Raw genomic sequence first — 18,801 nt, 5'->3', positions numbered from 1 at the left:
AACTCCAATAAAAACCAAGAACAAAAATTCATGGACTTTGGTCTCTGTTTCTTTAACTCAATGAAATATGTCCTGCAGACATAAATCAAATCCCACCATCCAGGCAAGCTTGTGTGCTCCGTGTCTCAGAAAGTGGTTGCAATATCACTGTCTCTGGCCACGACCTTGAAAACTGGACCGTGCCATGAACTACAGCATCTTGTACAGCCCAGAATACACATCCACCACTTGCTGTGGGCATTGGCAGCCTGTAGAGAAGAGGGTGGTGATACCGGTGTGTGGCAACACATTCAGTCACCCAGGTCTGACCTGCTGCCTGGTGTGGGTGGGCACCTCCAGGGCCAGTGACCACAGGCCCACACGTGCCACATCCCTCCTGCTGCAGGGAGTCCCTCCGTTCCTGCTGCAGCCCTTTGCACCACCTTTGATGCCCCCTGGGTCCTGCAGTGACTCTTTCAGCTTGTTAATCTAGCAGAAGAAAGATGTAACTTCTTGCTGAGTGAGCTCGTGCCAGGTTAATGAGCTGAATCTGCCCACAGAGGTGCCCAGTGAGTGGGAGAACGAGCAGTGGGAGCACATAGCTTAGCAGGGCAGGGTGCTGGGGGGCAGACACCCCATATTGGCAGCAGGGAACCACTAGATAAACTCAGGCTGTCTTTCGGATGGCACCCTGTGACAGCTGGTTCCCCAACACCTGTATATTTGAAACCCAGATATTCATGGGCCCCAACGACCTGATCGCCAGTCTTCTGTTAGTGACAATACTCAGTTGCACAAAGGTAGCAGTGGGTCTCCATCATGGCAGCACACTCTGGAGATTTAGGATGAGCATTAAGACCTTCAGCTGTGCCTGCTGAAGTCTCTAACTTAAACTTCTGGCCTTTCTGATACATCTCTGAATACATGAAATAAAGGCTTTTCTGCTAATGAAAATAAATGTTCCAGCTTTTTAAGATAAGTTGCTCATTCTGGTCAGTGCTGTTACGCTACCTCAGCAGGTTTAAGTAGTCAAGCTAATTGTGACAGCATGATTTGTTTGTTCTGAATCAGATGTTTCATTTCAGAAAGTTACCAGCTATATTTTGTTACCAGCTACATTTTGTTGCCATTAGTGTCAGAGAACTTATGTATAGGTCAGGAAATGCTATAGCCAACAGCCTACTCACTTGGAAAGGTACCCATAGACAATAAAGTTTTATGAACAGACATGTAATGGTATGGATCTTTCCAGTCTTTCCAAAGAGGCTGAGCTTAAGTAATTGCTTTTGATGCCGAGCACTTGCAGTTAGGTATCTGCTGGTAACTCAGGTTCCATCCTGCTCCACTGCTGTACTACGGTGCGATCTGTAATTAATTGAGCTTCAGCCTCCCTGCATTTGTTTTGTCTTAGCTTTGGGGCATGGTGTCAATTAACAATTAAAAGAATCCTTTTTCCATTAAATTAAAGACCATTTTAAAAACAGAAGTGCCACCCTCTGATAGCAGTCTAGCAGCCGGAAGGACAGTCTATCAGCCAGCCAGAGAAAGGACAGCAGAAATGAATATACATGCGTATCCATATGTAGTGTTTAGTTTCCTTGAGCAATTGCCATTTTATCCTGGACTAACCCTCGAATCATTTGCAGAAGGGTGTCAGATAATGCTTTCTTCAAACCCAAGCCAGCTGTACATGCAGTCAGGGGGAACCATATGGTGCCTCGTGTGCGAGGCTGATATTTGCTGGGTTATGAAGATTGCTCTGAAGACTGGCTGGCTGGTGGTCTCATGGTGTGAACCCCAAGCTGCACTTGGCAGCTGCCCTTTCTGCCCAAGAGATGCACAGATTGAGGGCCACATTGGGTAGCTTGGAAGGCAGGGCATTTTTTGAATTATGTATAAAAACTGCTCTTCTACAGGTACAGAACTTTTTCAGTTTCTCCATTCATACAAACTGTTCTCCTCAGACAAAAGCAAATAAGTATTTTTTTAATAGTTTTGTCTTCCTGGTTAAGCATTGCATGAATTCAGTACAATTGCTATCCTCATTGAAGGTTTACAGCCTTTTCTTATCCAATTCTCTTTTACTAGAGTGACTAACCACTATAAATTAAACATGAGTTTTGAGACTGGGTAACTGGGCTGAGACTCATTCAAATGCCTTATTTTTGTCTGGACAGGACTGCCAACATTTCAGCACAAATTGTCACGCGTGTACACTTAAAAATTCTCTTTTTCAGTGTTTGAATTTCTTTTACGGTGAGTTTTTACTCAAGACCAACAGTGCTTGAAACGCTTTCATAAACCCCACTTTTGAGAGGTTTGTGAGATTCTCTGCATCTCCTTCATTTTGAAGAACTGTCCCCTTGTAAAATGTTATTAGAATAGATGCAGCCCTCCACACCCAGGGGCTCAATAGCCTTTTATAAATAGCATTTGTCCAGGGGAGTTTTACATGCAAGTTGAGAGCTACCCCAAGCCTGAGGGAGCTCAATTCTAGACCTCTTGCTGCTCAAGAGGGTGCCCTGCCCAGCAGGCTGTGGGCTCCTCTGCCCAAAGGACAACCTCTACCCCTCTGCTGAAGCTGTGCCATACTGCAGAGGAGAAGCTGTGAACCCAAGGGTCACTGAGAAAATGGGAGCTTTATTTGCTCTTTAGCACTGTGATTATGGCCCTCCTTTGGAAAGTGAAAATCTTTCCCACCTGTGCTTCTAGGACTGCTTTGGTACCTGTTCCTAGCACCAGCAGTGTTAGTGTTAAAATGGACATAGCTCTCACTCCTATATTTGTTCGGGAGTTTGGGGCCCTGAACACCCGTGTGGATGAGCCTTTCACAAGTGGCAGGCAGAGTGATGATTGCTTGGCATAACTGGCAGGAAGGCAAATCTGAACACGTGCGTGGGCAGAGCAGAGTGGACGTACTCTGGAGAACCTTGCCTGGAAGCTGTGATTGCACTCCATATAAGCTTGCTCATCTCTACCTTTTTTGTCCTCTCTTCATGTTCCTAGGAATTAGTGAGGATGGAATAGTAAAAGTAACAGGGAATTGGACAATGAAAATATGGAATTTTGTTTTAGCTACGTTAAATTAAAGGAATTGGAAAGATAGTTAGAAAGAAACTGGAGCGACCCACAGAAGTTAGATCACTGTGAGAGATAGGAGTATTAACGGCCTTGTACTGGGGTGATGGGATCACAGAAGATTATTGTTTTTCCCAAGAAGATTTATCAAAATTCTGTAATATAGTCATAATTTGTCAGCAGTTGTGAAGTCCAGGCACCTCAGGCAATTTTTCAAATTCTGCCTAATCTTCAATGTCTATGGGAAACACAATGAAATATACCCTGTTCTTAATTGATTCCTTTTCCACCACATTTTTCACACAGGCTTGGCTGTTAGCCTTTCTTTGCTAAGTGAGGGTTTCAACAAGTGGAGAAGATGGATGGCCGAACCAATCAACTGCAGAATATGCAAAAGGTCAAACACTCAACTAGCACATTGCAAACTGTTTCCAGATAAACTGAGCATATTGAATCAGATAACTTTCTGTTTGAACAAACAAAGTAAGGAAACTAGAAAGCAGTCGAAGCTGATAATGTTTTCTTTATGACTTTGAAGTGCTACCTGCATAGCCCTGCAGAGTATGAAGTGGGATAAAAGTCCTTTCCTGTCCTGTTGAAATAGAAGAGAACCAAAATAAGTAGTTTGCATCTGTGATGCTGAATAGGTTTGTGTGAATATCTAAAATAAATTAAGGGTGATGTGTGCAAGCAGGCATATGTTGTTAACCTTTGTGTATGGCTACAGATTTCTCCTTCTTCATAAGGGTTTTGAGTGAGAGGTTTGTAGAAACACAACCTCCCTAACATAGCCTCTAGTCCTGGGCGATGGACGTAGCAAAGCTGAAGTTGCGCAGGGGTGCTTGTGTACTGCTCCTGCCATGGCCTCTCTTCATGGTCTCCAATGCCAACAGGTCTATATTGTGATAACTGAATTAAAACCTACGATTTAACGTTTTAGTGGGTAGTGCTGGGTAATTCCTGCCCACAGTGGGGCAGAAGCATCAGGGCTGTGGGGACTTCAGTGTCTGCAGAGCACCAAGGAGGACACAGCGTGCTGCCAGCAGAGGTGCCCAGCTGTCACAGCCCAGGGCTGGCACAGCTTGCCTTCTCACCTGTGCTACCTCAGTCCACCTAGGAAGGCAAAACTGTGCAGAATGCTCAGAGGAAGTATTTAGTTTCCCAATCCCCTCAAATCAGTATGTGTGTTAATTTTAAATGGGTCTCTGTAACTTTCAGACTTATCTTTAGTTTTTGCTTGACTGCACTTGGCAGAAGAGAAATAAATATAAGCCGTTATTATTACACTGTCTTGAATACCAAGTGTGTTTTCATTTCATCTAGCTAATACAAGTGGAAGATAAACTGGTGGCTTATTTCCTTTTTGTTTTCCAAAATAAAGAAAAGTGATAAACTGAGACCTCATGGAGGGGAAGCTGTGATGCGTCTGGAGGGCACATCTGTACAGCCATCTATGAGATTAAGACAATAATCCTGCTCTGAAAGGGATGTGAACTGACAGATGTGGATTTTCTTTCCATTTCCATCACAGACTGTTTGTGTGGATTTGGAAGAAATCAAAACTTTGGTATTTAGTGGAACATCTCTATAACCTGTGAAGGGGCTTTGCCTCAGCCCACGTGAGGTCCTATCTCCCACTCAAGGTAACGTGAAGGTAGACCTTGTTTTGTTAACTTTGAGGAAGGACCTGTGCCCAGTGCTATTAACATGACACTTTCTGCAAAACACACATCTCCAGCTTTTGGAGAAGAGATACTTTGGTCTGCATTTGGTACAACAGTCACTCTCTCTGCTTTGTGAAAACAGGATAACCAAGAGAAAATGAGATAGAAGATTTAGACAAAGTATTGCTTTTTACAGATATTGTCAGCTTATCACAGCCCTCACTTATTTCAGGAGCCCTGTAAATCTCATTAGGTTCCCAGTGAGGCCTGAGGCATCAAAACACCTTTGCAAATCTGAGCTCTGGTGTTTAAGACTCCTGCTGGAAAAGTGTGCTGTTGAAGAAAAAGGGAGGGGAAAAAACAGCAGGAAAAGAGCCCCTGTCATCATGTGGAGGCATAGACAGGTGAGGTGAAACTCCAACTAAAATTTTAATTGCAGATGTATAGTGGAGGCAATGGGGCTGCAATGCTCTGCCCCATTAAGACTCCAAGCCCTAAGACTGGGGTGATCTGACTCACTGGAGGGTGATAAATGTAATGTGCCGTACTGCTTGCCACAAATAGCATTCGATTTCAAAACAGTAAGTATTAACAGAGCTGTTCCAAGCTGTTCCAAGCAGATAAGATTTAAACCCTGCATGCTAGTTTTACATTGGTGACTAATGATCAAATGGAGGTGTAGAGCAGAAATGTCTTTAGTTAGGTAATCTCACTGGGTAAATGAGATTTGGACTGTGTTTTCTAGCAAATTTAGGCTTAGAATAAATTATACTCATTTGAAAAGTCACAGGCCCTGTTGGAACTTAAAAATGCATGTGGAATTAATCCATTGGTACCCAGATGCCTCCCTGAGATGTGTGGCCCCAGCACCTGCACAGTCATCTGGACATGAGCTGTTCATCATCGACGTGTCCCCATCCTGCAGCCATTCACTTGCTTGGCATCTCCAGATGGGTGCACCAACTGGGTGTCATGAAAGCAGCACCCCTTAAAAGCAGCCTGCCCATCCTTCCCTCTGCTGTTTCCTTAACAGTGATACCTGAATTTATTGAAGTTTTCACACTGATCTCTTTCTTAGCTATTTCTGAAGCCAGGCTTCATTCACACCACTCTGTATGAGGGGAGAATTAGGCTTCTGGCTTTTAGCAGCTTTGTGACCTCCTAGAGTGCACTGCGCCGTATGAACCTGCTCATTCTCTCAGTGTTGAAGCAAGATTAACCCTGAGCAGTTACATTCACATCTTGGCAATTGAACTGAGTATTATCTGGATGTAAATGCATTCAGCCATAACACAGGAAAATCCGAAATCCCAGCATCAAAGCATACTTCTTTTTTTAATGCCATGAAGTCATAATTTCTTCCTTCCAGCAAATCTTAGTGGTTCACTGCAGATTAAGGATTTTGTTTGATTCCTGGTTCAGATCCTTGTGTTGGAAACAGCCTTGGAACTTATTAGAACCTGCTGAATCTTGAAATACTTTGGTCAGAGAAAGGACTTAGAGATGTCACCAGAAAAAAGCCTCAGCTGCTTGCCACATGAGACAATTAAAGATCGCAATTTGTCAAGGGTGAGACAACTATATTCCTTGGAGTGCATTTACTCCTATGCATCTATTGCATGGATTCGTGGTTTTTTGTCTTCAAGATGCAACAGTCTGTACGCAACAGATGTCCACATGTACAGGACCAAATGAAGACTTGAGGTCTCAGGTGAGGCAAGAGTCATTTCTTCCTCTGTGAAATTTTTCCGAAACGAGTGATTCCTTTTTTCTAACCCCTATGTCAGTTACTGTGCTGTACCTGTGAGGATACGAATGCCAAAAAGCAGTTCCCGGTTCAGCTGCTGTGCTAGCAGCCCCATCCTACCACAGCTGAGTCTAGACAAAGCCAAAAGCAAGAAAATCAGTGTTCTGGTGAAGTGCTAAAAAGTGAAATAGTTGCCTACAACTGTAACTTTAAAGGGATAAAAAAAGAGCCTATTACAGGCACCAGTGAGCAACTCTATAAAAATATAATCTTTCTTCCAAAAAAACGGAACCTGTGTTTTCTGTTGAACAGTTAAACCTCCAAGGCTTACAGAATGCTTTGCTCAGTTCAGAGCCAGATATGAATCAGTAGCAGAGCCCAGGTTCAGAAGTCCTGCCTGTCTTCTCCACAAACCATTAGAAAACATGTTTTTTCCCATGTGATGGGGCATCATCCCTTGCTTCCCCAAGAAAGACTCATCAGGAAGAGGAAGGACCACCTTGTGCTTCCCTAAGCAGGAGCAGGAAGAGATCAACTGAGAGAATGAGGGCAACACTCTCTGGACGATCCTTAAAAGTTTTACCAAATTCCTATGAACATGCAGATACAAGTTTCCAGAGGTGCCAGTACCTAAAAGGACATGCTTAATGCCTGATCACCAAGTGAAATTTAAGATACAGAAAACATTTAGGTACCTTTAAGTGACATGATAGGACGGTATTTGCTCTTTCACTGTTGCCCACTTGCAACCAAGTTCACCAGCAGATCCACCGAGCAAAATAAAAATATTCCGATATACCCTGGGGAAAAACTAAGACTTCTAAAATGGTGTACTGAAGTTTTCACAGTACCATATGATTTTGTAACAGAGTGTTCTATATCCCAGTTGTTACCACTTAGTACTGGAATGAATCTCCATTAGGAAAAAAATATATATATTTGGTTTTCCTTAAACCCTTTCTCCTATCACTGGCAGCAGTATTTTATCTGTATTGATTGAATGCACAGGAGTCTGTTTTTTTAATTCTCAATTTAAGATATGAAATACTTAATATTTCAGTGTCATGTAAATTAGAACATTCAAATGAACAACATCTTTTACAGCCAATTCACAAGTGGCATTTTGATATTGACTTGTTTTGTCACAGAAGATTCATTTTCTCTTTTAAGGGCATCGAACACCTTTAAAAATTTCAGTCTAATGATTCCATCTTCACTTACATCACTTCTGCAAGAAAATATGGCTGACATAACCAAAGTCACTGAATAACAGCTACAATAAACCTTAAGCCACCTTAGCATCAGCGGGTCAGTTGGATGCATTTCCAAAAGTCCTGAGTAATTTGGGGCATAGTCTGAGGCACACTTTTCAGCAACATAATTTTTAAACAAAAGTTTTTTATAGTACTAATGTGGAAGCTCAGAGACTAAAATTTCCCAAATCACAGTAGTGTTATATAATTTGGCTTTTAATTCGCGTGCTTTTAGCAACTCTGCAGAGAGAACTCATATTTGGAAACGGAGACCTTTTCTGTCAATTCATAAATGCACACCACACATATCAACCATAACTGGTTGAAATAAATTCCTTGCAAAAAGGAGGAATTTGACATGGGCACAGGCAACTCTCCTGTATTAACAACATTTGGTATGCTCTGCTATCTTAATTTGAGCAAAGCAGAACAGAGCCGTTCCCAGTAAGCATGTGCCTTTGAAAACCGTGCCTCTGCTATTTAAAGCTTGTCAGGGTCTCAGAAGATAGAATCATTGCCCTGAATGTCTTTTGAAACTCTCCAAAGTCAAGAAGTTTGGGATTGTCCTCAGCCATGAACCTCATCTCGGGTATCCCAGCCACTCCATGAGAGGAACACCCCACACTAGTGGAGAAAGCCCAGGATAAAGCCCCTGGACCTGTCCCCAAAGCCTCGGACCAAGGACTAATGCTTCTAAAAATACTGGGAGTCTTTTGGCTAATTTGGGGACCAGGCTCCTCAGGGAGCTCTGAGCACTTTATGTCTCTGAGGCTGTTGCTTCTTCCACCGCTTTGAGGCAGCTGCTGCTCCTCCCAAATCCCACACTGAGGGGAATACGTGCCAGAAGCAGCATGATATTTTCCCTCTTCTCTGTGTCTTTACAGAGAAGGAGACAACTTAGCCTATCATGCTTTCCAAAGATGATATAACGTTACCTCAGGGAGGCTATGCCCCAGGTCCGGTTAGGACTCTGTCCTGCCGCGTCGGTCTGGAGCACAGGCTTACTCCTTGCTCCACGCTATACATTGAGCTCCTTCCAGCAGGAGTTTCACAGCAAGCTCACAGTTGCTTTAAATTAGAAAAGCTGGCGAGTGGCCGAGGAAAGGAGTAGGAGCTTATTTAGCTGAGACAGACAGTTAGAGAACTCAATACAAGAGCATCAGGCTTCAAATAAGTTTTCGCAAAGTGCACTATTTGTCATCACGGTGCTTAAATTTGTTTTAAAGGATTTCGAATCACCCACAATTACCTTTTGGCTTGAATTTACAACTCGTAAGACGGTACCCAAAAGAAGTGTGTTGCTTTGCCTGAAAAAATCTGATGTCATCTGCTCGAGCATAAAGGTAAGTTGTAACTGATTCTACTTTCCTACTCTGACTTTTCTGAAATGCATTTGAAGAAGTGAATGAAACAGAGAGACCTTTCAGAAAAATACAGATTTTACTGGGATACATGTGTTTCCATTACAAATTAACCATAGCAGAACTTCAGTGAAATCTGTTTATGTATCTTGTCTTGTAAGAGCAGTTTAATAAACTCGGACATTTATGCACATAACATTCCTATCAGAAATTTACCAGATAGATTTTTTAAAAAAATCAAGGACACAATTTTCTGGGGGGGGTGGAAAAAAAAGTCTACCTGTCACAGGATTTAGGCTGATTTAAATGCATAAAATCTTTTCAAATATTTCTCTCTATTTAGCTTTACTCTTACATTCCATTAACCCTAACAGAGATTATTGGTTTTTTCCCCTTGTGAATGACTCCAACATCATTCCAAATCTTCACTTTAACCTTTGCTGCTATGGTTTCATAGAAACGTGTTTCGCAAAAAAAACCCTGTAAATATCAAATAAATCATTCTGCTTCAGGGTTGTGCTCTTGTGAAGTTAAGCTCCTGCATTTAACTTATTAAACTCTCACAAATATATCTGTTTGTTATTGTTGTTATTGTTATCTTCTGTTTTGGTTTGGTTTGGTTTTGTTTTTTCAAGGTCATTGAACTTTTTGTGCTTCCACTGCTACCAGCAGTATGCTTTGTGCCTATGTGCAGACTGAGGAGAGAATATGTGTTGTTAAATATAAATGAAACACTGAGCGTAAGGGATTAAACACAACCTTGGTCTGGGTAGGTGAGAGTGTAGTGGTTTTACTGGTTTCTTGCTCCCTTTTTCCCCCTGGGTCTCTGGTTACCATTATCCAGGCAAGGCTGAGCCAAGGCTTGCCTGCATGCCAGCTCCCCAAAACCTGATACTCACAGTGGTGCTAATTTCTCTAACCCACTCACTTTCAAGGAAACGATGAAGCTTTTCAGGCTGAAGATTTAGGAAAACATGGGTGTGAGCACAGCATTACCCACAGCCCTTGGAGCTGTGCAAGCCGTGGAAATTAACTGACTCCGATGGCTGGAGAAACAGCAGCCCGCTTCAGAAACCACACACCTATCATGTTATATAGCACTGTCTATTAAAGAGAGAGAAAATATCTTCTTCCCACAGTGTCTGCTCCCTGTTTTCCCTGGCCTGGGACAATTTCAGCTAAGCTGCTGCAGTGGATTTTCCCTTTCAGAGTAGGTGGGAATCCAGGGTTGTGTGTCTCCCCGAGGCCATGTCCCCATGGGCCGTGCTCCACCTAAGAAATGTGTTTAAGGGTAGAGAAACACAGAGCAGGGAGGGCACGGGAAAGGGTGTGGAAAAACAAAACTGGAAGTGGAGGAGCTGATATGCCTGTCCGCTGGCACGGAGGAAAGCCTGATTCCTTTAACACTGCCCCTGGGTTAGGTTTTGTGTTAAGTTTTGTGCTGAATGGGAAGCCAACCATCACCATCCTCACTGGGCTCTGGAAAGGCAGGGCCAGGGGCACCTCCATCAGGTGTCACCTTGGTGAGGACTATGTGGTGTGGGGACCGGGTAGCGTGTTCCCCTCTCTTAGCGATTGCTTGTCCTTTCTCCACAATGCCCCACTGATCTGAAGGGGAGGTGAGAGTGCAGGGAGTGAAGGCTGGTCCGGCTCCACACTGCTTAACGACACAGGAGACAGGACCATTTCAGAAACTGAATATCTCAGGCACAGGGACTGCTTCTGGCCCAGCAGCAATAACAGAAAATGATGCAAACAAAGAACGTAGTGTCTGCATTATTTCACAGCCTCTGTCATCTCCACACTTCACTGATGCACTTTTCTGCGGTTCAGTCCCAGTGGCAACGTGAGAAGGTAGATAGAAATCCACAGAAAACCAGCATAGTGAGGGCTGGGTTTGAGTGCCTACAGAAGATCCTCTGTCTCATTCACTGTGACAGAGCTGACTTGTATCCTTAATTCTCCAAGACATGTCCATTCACAGGTCTGTCCCATGCACTGGTAAGCCTAATTTCCAGAGTCCTTAAACAGATGCTAGAGCAACATTATGCATGCTGTCATGGCATGATAAAATAACATTCATGCTGCCGCAGAGACACATTGCAGATGGCAAAATGACAATTTAGATTGGCCAGAAAAAATTAACCTCACAGGCGACTGAAAATCCTAAGACTGGAATCATTTAAACAAATAAGAAGCATTAAAAAATGCACTGTCCTAGAGGTTTTTTGTCATAGATACAAAACAGTTCAAACTCCATTTTATCCAGTGAAATGATTCTCTTTTCGTTAATCAAAAGGACAGCAAAGCAATTATGTGATTGCCTTGGCAGAGAAATCTAGAGGTTTTGCAGGCTAGTCTTCATGACCGTACCCAGAAGAAAAAGGCTGCAAGCGAGATAATTTCTAGCCAGACTTACATTCTAGTTACAGGCATCGGGCTGCAACTGTAAACAAAAGGTATTCATTTTTGCTTACAGTCTCTCTGAAGTAAGATGTGCAGATCAGTAGAGTAGTTTCTTTGTTGGGCTGAAGAAGAAATCCAGATTACTCTGATTTCCCAGTGCTGAAGTAAGTTGTTTGGGTTCTTCATAAATTAGGATTCATTTTTTATTTTAGAAAAGCAGTGTGAATCCATTCCTGGGTGTCTAGCGTCAAGCCTCACCTCAGATGCAGATGAGAAGGCTCAAAGCAATGAAGTCAGAACTGCAGCTGACCTGACTCAAGTCTTCAAAGATACTTTATGGTTTCACTAAACCTTGGGGTGGGAACAATAGGACAATATGATCAAATAGTTTACACATTTCTGTGTGAGGTGTATGTGTTGGGAAGGGCAGAAGTGTTTAGTACAAAATCAATTCTTATCACAGAGGATAATGGAGATAATTTTTAAAGTGGAAGAATAGACTGTGCATAATGGGAAAAAAAGATCCTGGCAGTGAGAGGTATACAGTTATAAAACAATCCAGAGGGAAAGAGGGGAAAAGTCTCACTGTCTGGGATGTTTCACTTCTTCTGGGCAAACCCAGAAGAAATCTGTGGGGAACAATCATTCCTAGGCTGAGAGATGTGAGAGTCCATATGTCGTGCTGGCTTAAATATATTGGCTCATCTTCAGTCTATCTACTGGGTTTGTCTTCCTCATCTGTGTGAGTATTGCATCTCTCAGACCTGAGTGGGGCCTACAGAAGTGGAGGCCAAATCTCAAACAAGATTTAATGGAGATACTTGACTGTGTTTGGACACCATCAGGCCATTCATCCTATTTTCAGCTTACACTCTGCCTTTCCCCTTTGGAGACACCCCAAACCCAAAATCAAACACCCTGCAACAAACAGGAACATCTGGCAGGAGTCTGAGGTTAAAACTGTGGAAGGAAGGGAACTGTTCAGTAGTGGGATGGTTTTTTTGGATGTATTGTAATTCATGCCCTCTGTTTTATTTCTCTCAGTTTTTGCTACATTCTTTCAATGAAGATATTTTTCTTTCAGGAAAAATGAGAGCAGAAAGGGTATTAATAACAGAGGCGGGACCTGAAATCTAGTTTCAAAAATGTGCAATAAAAACAGGGTGTGACAATGCTATGAAAACAAGGAGGGTTCAAAGGGCAGAGCTGAAGAGGTGTGTGTCCACCCTGCTCATCCCACCTCTTTCTGTCGGTCCAACAGGTCTTGTGGTTGGGTCCAGGCCAACATGGGCATCCTGTCACGGCAGCATAGGAGGACCAGATCTGTAAGCTGCTGAGAGAGGGACCTCCATTTTATTTTTCACCCTTTGGAAAAAAAAAAAAGGTCTGAACTCTTTCTGGATTTATCCAGGAAAACTCTCCCTTTTCTTGGAGGGAGACATTCCCTGTGCTGGAACACGTGTCTGCTATTCTCACTAGCACTTACGACTCAGGACCAAAAGTCTTTTCCCTTTTCAGCAGTCTATAAAAACTTGATGTTACGCCAGCCTTGCTAGCCCTGCACTGATGCTCCTGCACGGTGCCGGTCTTCTGAGCTTCAGTTCACCTGGGGATTGATCAACCTCCCTGACACATCCCAGGCTGGTCTTTTGAGTCCCATTTCACCGTCACTAAAGAGTGGAAGTGGCTCTTTTGGGACTTACCAGAGAAACACTTTAGGCTAATTTTGCGTCCATTTCTTATTCCAGACACTATGCAGTTTGTATCTTTTTAACAGAGCAGTTGGCTCCTTTGAGTCTTTATGAGGTCCAACTCTGTATGGATGTGTTCTGAAGATTGTCTTCCAAAGCCTGTCCTTTTTTGGTCCTAAACCCGAGAACAGTCTTTGATCACAGCCCTGCTCTAGCAGCTCTCCCAGTCCCACACATTTTTACTTGTCTCCAACTTCTCTTCAGTTCCTCTACCCTTTTCCTCCTGTAAATTACCAATCTCCTACTCTCCTTCTCATAGCCCTTCCATTTGCCTGGCATGTTTACGTGTTTACCCAGGGGCTCCCGCTTTTCCACCTCCTCACTGGGAGTTTCTCAGGAGAACTTGATAGCAGCCATTCGTCCCTGAATCAACAGTGGTCAATGGCCTGTCCTGTAACCCCTGCTCAAATGATGTAGGAAGGTAGCAATACTTGGAAGTCCTGACAGCTGATTTCCTGATGGCTGGAGGAAGACCAAGGCTGCTTTGGCCTCTCTTTGAGTTACTCTTTCTGTTATTCGGTGCAGGCATTCCTGCTAGAAAGTGGCAATACACATCTGCAGATGATCTCTGAGCTCTAGCTTTGAGGTGGGGCTTTGAGAAATCATTCCAGGGAGAGGCAGTGATTCTGGGGTTGGGAATAGAATGGTATACGCTCCAGCAAAGCAGTTTGCATAAAGGCCTGGTGTCCACATCATAGCTCCCGCTTCTTTCCTGGAAGAAGGAAATTTTCACTTCTTTCCCCAGCTCAGGTAAAGGGAAAAGAAAGAAAAGTTTGGTTTCCTGATTCAGTTTCATCATCATCAACTTCATCACGTATCTGAGTGGCCCCCACGGGAATGCAAACATCAAGTAACATGGGCAGACAGGCGGAAGAAAATAGTTAGGGACAAGCAGAGTCAGTGGTCCTGGGCAGCTGTGAAACAGATTCTCCTGCTACTTTTCCCCTCCCTCCTGCACCCCAGAAAGAGCAGGTCCTCTCTGCCCAGAGCTGGCCCCACATCTCAGAGGGCTCTCCTGCTCACCTGGGTCTGTAGATGTGCAGAGTGTATTTTTCAGTTTCTCTCGAGGAGAGGCTGCATTTCACTGTATTTTAAGCTTTACATCTTTACACTACATCAGAAGAGGATTTTGGAGGTTGCACTGGAGGTTACCTTCAGCTTTTTAAGGAGAATTGAGTGTCCCCCGCAGGATGCCTAGGATATCTCCCTGCATGATGATGGGCCATGCACCTCAGTCCTGATTTTGTAGCCTGCTTCAGGCAGGACTGCAATTCAAAATGTCTGTGCCTGGTGTTTGTTGGACAGAAATACATTTACACTGCACTGCGTCACACCTGAACAATACCTGCTGTGCTGCCAGGAGGTGTCCAGCTCATCATATCTGTAGCAGACAGCCAGTCTGATAGTGTGCACTGAACCTGCCTGGGGTTTCTTGCTCTCACAGAGCCAATAGATTATCCAAAAATCTTGGTTAAATGCACACAGTCCTCAAGTCCACCTGGAGAAAATATCCAGGCAGAAAAAGAAGGCATCTTGGGAAAAGAAGCTGTTAGAAATAACCTAGCCATCTTGGTTTCTCCCTTTCTGTGGGCATGCTTTGTCCTTGGGGACACGGGCTGCCGTCTGAGAGTTTTGGTTGCCAAAGGCAGAAAAAAAATCTGACTGGCGTGTGTAAAACATCTGTTTCTGCAGCCCAACCGGGCATGTACTAAAACCCTGCAGTGAGATCCAAGCCACACTGAAGCCAAAACAATCCTTGCGGTTCTCTTCAGCAGGGTGCTGAAAGGCGATGCACAGACAAGGTCCATCGTGGGTCCGGCTCCCCAAATGCCCGGGTTATATTGGGATTGCTGCACCTGGCAGGATTTAGCCCCAGCTTTACACTCCTGCAGATAACATCTTGCAGCCAGGAGGTCTGTTTTCCTACATCCTGCATGTGGCAAAAACACATGTGAAGTGCTTTGACATGTGCCTCTTGGCCGTTTCCAACCTGCCTCAGCAATCAGGAAGTTGTATCACCTCTGTGGGGATATGCCAGGGTTGTAAAACATCTCGATTCCCTCAATTAGCACACTTTCTTCATCAGAAAGGGTGGCCGGACTGCTATTTGCCATCATTGCTCACACTTGAGCAACCTCTGGGATGACTCTGGCATGAGGTTTGGATTCCTTGACATTAGGACTTGATGATCCCATAGCAGAAACAGTTTTGCTTGAATGGAGGAACTGCCAAGACACCCTTAAAAGGAAAGCCCTGCTGAGCACATGCCGCTGGAGATGCTCGCTGCTACTCTGACATCCCCAGAAAACACCCTGAGCAAGCCCAGGAGCAGCCATGCACGTCCCCTGCCCCACCAAGCCTTCATGCAGAGAGGAGATGGCCTGATTGCTTTGGACCCTGTGGCCAGAGCTTGGCAGGACCGTGCCCTGGTACTGAATCCCACCCAGCGTCGGAGCAGCCCGTCCGGCCGCTTTGCTGTACGCGCCTCCTTTCCAGCGTGTCAGCGGAAGCAGATGTTTCTAATTTATCACTAAAAACAAACAACTTAATCCCCCAAATATGCAGCAGTGGGGGGTGAGGAAGGCCTCTTCCACTTCAAGCTGATTTATAAATTGGATAATCAAGGTTAATTTGTCCATCAATGAAGCAAATATGTGTCAGGTATCATTACCAGTGCTTCCTCCCTCTGACTTTTACAAGCCCTAAATATCCGAAGCCTTTTCAACATGAGGCAATGGGACACTTTCCTGTTCCACTGGCCAAAAGCATCTGGCACTGCTTCCTTTCACCAACAACTATAATATTTATCTATTTAGGCCTTCAGAACGTTACTTATATGTAACAGACGTCGCAGCCTTCTGTTGCACGGGTGCCAAAGGCAGGCCTTGGCGGCAGCTCCAGCACACCCCTTCTAGCTTTTGAAGACATAGTTTCACCCCGGCTGCCCAAAAGCAAAGGCTGGATCTCAGCACGGTGCCCAGGCAGGGCTGCGCTGGGAGCTTCCACAGAAACAGCGTTGCGTCACCCGGCAAAATGGCTGAAGGCATTAACGGAAAGGGCCTAAGTCCAAACCCCTTTCGGATAAGATTGAGAAAACTGTTGCTTTTACCTACATACCGATGCTGGAGGCCACAGCTAGCCCCAGGGCATCTGTATTTCAGCACATGCACATATACTGAGCCTACACACCATGTAAGTACCCTACTTCTGCTGACACATGCTTCGGATCACCGGTTCCTACTGCTCCCAGGTTATGTCATTGTTCATTAAAAAAGGCTCTTCTCCAGGCACCTTGTCACCTCGCCACAGCATGTCTGCCATGCACGGGCAGCACTGAAGTAACAGCTTTAAAAAGATCTTTAAAAAGAGCTCCTGGAGACGGCAGCAACACCAGCCCTGTTCTGCAGAAGGGCAGAATCTAGGGGCTGCCGCTGGAGGTCTCTGTGCCTTGGGTGTCTGAAAGGCGATGAGAAAAGGCAAGTCCTACTGGCAGTAGGGTGGTCAAAAGGCCTGAGCGTCCACAAAACAGAAAGTGTCTGGTGTGGGAATGGGGGTGGGTCCAGTTGTCAGGCCGTGCAGCCTGCAGACCTCTGCCTGAAGGGATGACGAGGTGGGGGCAACGGGGGGGCTCGGCAAGGCTGGTCCTGCAGCTGTGGGTCACTGTGGAGCCAGGAATAGGGTGCTCAGGGAGGCCAGGAAAGGGAGGCAGGGCTCCCTAGCATGGTGTTACCTGAACCCCAGGGGTTTATGGGTTTATTACCTAAAAGGTACAACAGGAAGAATACTGAGCTCAATCTGCAAATTTCTGTGCTAAACCTAGCCCTACTACATAGAAAATGGATGGGTGTACTGATTTCTTCAACTATGTCTTGAAAAATAGAGTTCAATTAGGTGTCCTCTCCTCATGGATGCTGCAATGCTCCTCATTCCTCGTGTGGGAGATCCCCTGTTGCAGCAAGGGACCCGACGACACAGGCCGTGCCCCGCAGGGCTCTCACACACAAGAATAAGGCCCTGCAACCACAGATGTGTGGGTGCACGTACTGCAGCCACCGCAGAGCACACTGCTTTTGGAAGTTTGGGGTTTCAGGTTCGATTGCAGCAGCTGAGCAGATTGTAAGAAAATGCAAAATAGCTTTGTATGCAGCTTTCTGCTGAGGACATGGGGGATGCTGTTCTACGACCAGTGCTCCTCTCCTCAGCAGTCTCTTGTGCTGTGAGCAGTATCTCCTGTGGCTGGAGCAGTCAAGAAAGTCTTCTCCTTCATTATTTCTATTAAATGGTAGAACTGGAAAATGTACCAGGCTTGCAAAGGACTTCTCATCAAGCCGGAATATCGGCTAGGCTAAAGGAAAGCCTGAGAAGCAGGACGGAACAACAGAAGAAAAACAGAAGGAAAGTAGGATCAGAGTCAACAGCAGTGCAAAGAGCAGGAACCGGAGCCCTCAGTGCTCTGCTACAGCTACTACACTCCCGCCCTCACATAGAAATATCCAGAAAGCAATCTGGGAAAACAGTGTGTTCAAGAAGAAAACTGAGGATAAATGGAACAACACTAAGCTTGAACAGAGCTGAAGCAATTCTATTTTTGGACTAAATAAAAAAACCAAACCAGACCAAACCAAAAAAACCCCAACAAACAAACAAAAAAACCCCAAACAAACACCCCCCCCAAAAAAAAACCCAAACAAACAAACCCACAAAACAAAACTCAATCCAGACAAGCTTGTGTTGCTTAAAAAGTTTTAGGCTATGTGCAACAAGAGCACCAGCACCAGTTCATTCTGCAAAGCTGCAATTTGCTTTTCAGTTCCAAAGCTTTTTCACAAATGAAGAAACCATATGTCATTATATTAGTTTGTATCAGTGATGCAGCTGTTTGCTTTTTTCAAACTGGGCTGTTCTTCAAATAGTGATATACACTGTAGGTTGCTGCTTCTCTACGTAGTTGAAGAGATGCCTTCCCTCATGGCATACCCATGAGGGATGGTCAGAGTTGCCTTTGTGTCAGAAAACTTCATACTTGCAGGAATGAGATTGGTTCCAGCCCACTGCAAGAAAAGAACATTTCTCTTTGATGTTTTCAATAGCTTGGTCTGAAATAGCCTCAACCTCACTCCAGATCGGGTGAAAAGACTGATGACTTTGAAGGAGGAAAGCTGTCTCAAATTTCCAGATATATCTTGAATGTGATATTTTGGGGCATTGATTTTTGTTTCTGCCTGTTTTTTCCAAGGTTGTAGAGAAGGAAGGGCTACAGATATAATTTATGGGGGATTTGATCTGTTGGAAAAAGGACCATTTTCTTAAACTGTCAAAAGATTAAATGTAATGTTTTACCATCATGTTGAAGGTACATAAGCAGCAGATTTTTTGATGGGAAAGTGACAAGCTGCTGATAGAAAGCATGCTTTCTAATTGCCAGAAAGTTTATTTTGCTTTCCTATCTCTGATGAAGTAGCAGTAGTTGAAACGAGTTTTACTTTTGGCTGGTGATGCACCCACAACAGAAGAGAGAGAATGTGCTTGCATTAAAGCATCTCCAGGCTTCATCTATGCTGT

General features: G+C 44.4%; 1 protein-coding gene across 1 annotated transcript in view; it reads left to right on the top strand.

The window, feature by feature from the left end:
- Nucleotides 1-8,646: 8,646 nt before the first annotated feature.
- The window catches only part of C1QTNF7 (C1q and TNF related 7), a 51,412-nt gene continuing 41,257 nt past the window's right edge, over nt 8,647-18,801 (top strand). The window contains exon 1 of the mRNA XM_065633993.1: nt 8,647-9,064. The gene's annotated coding sequence lies outside the window, so the exon portion shown is untranslated. The remainder of the gene's footprint in view (nt 9,065-18,801) is intronic.

This window comes from Caloenas nicobarica, chromosome 4 (assembly GCF_036013445.1).
Source record: "Caloenas nicobarica isolate bCalNic1 chromosome 4, bCalNic1.hap1, whole genome shotgun sequence".
NCBI lineage: Eukaryota > Metazoa > Chordata > Aves > Columbiformes > Columbidae > Caloenas > Caloenas nicobarica.
The sequence above is the reverse complement of the archived record's forward strand: the minus strand, read 5'-3'. Positions and strand labels throughout refer to the sequence as shown.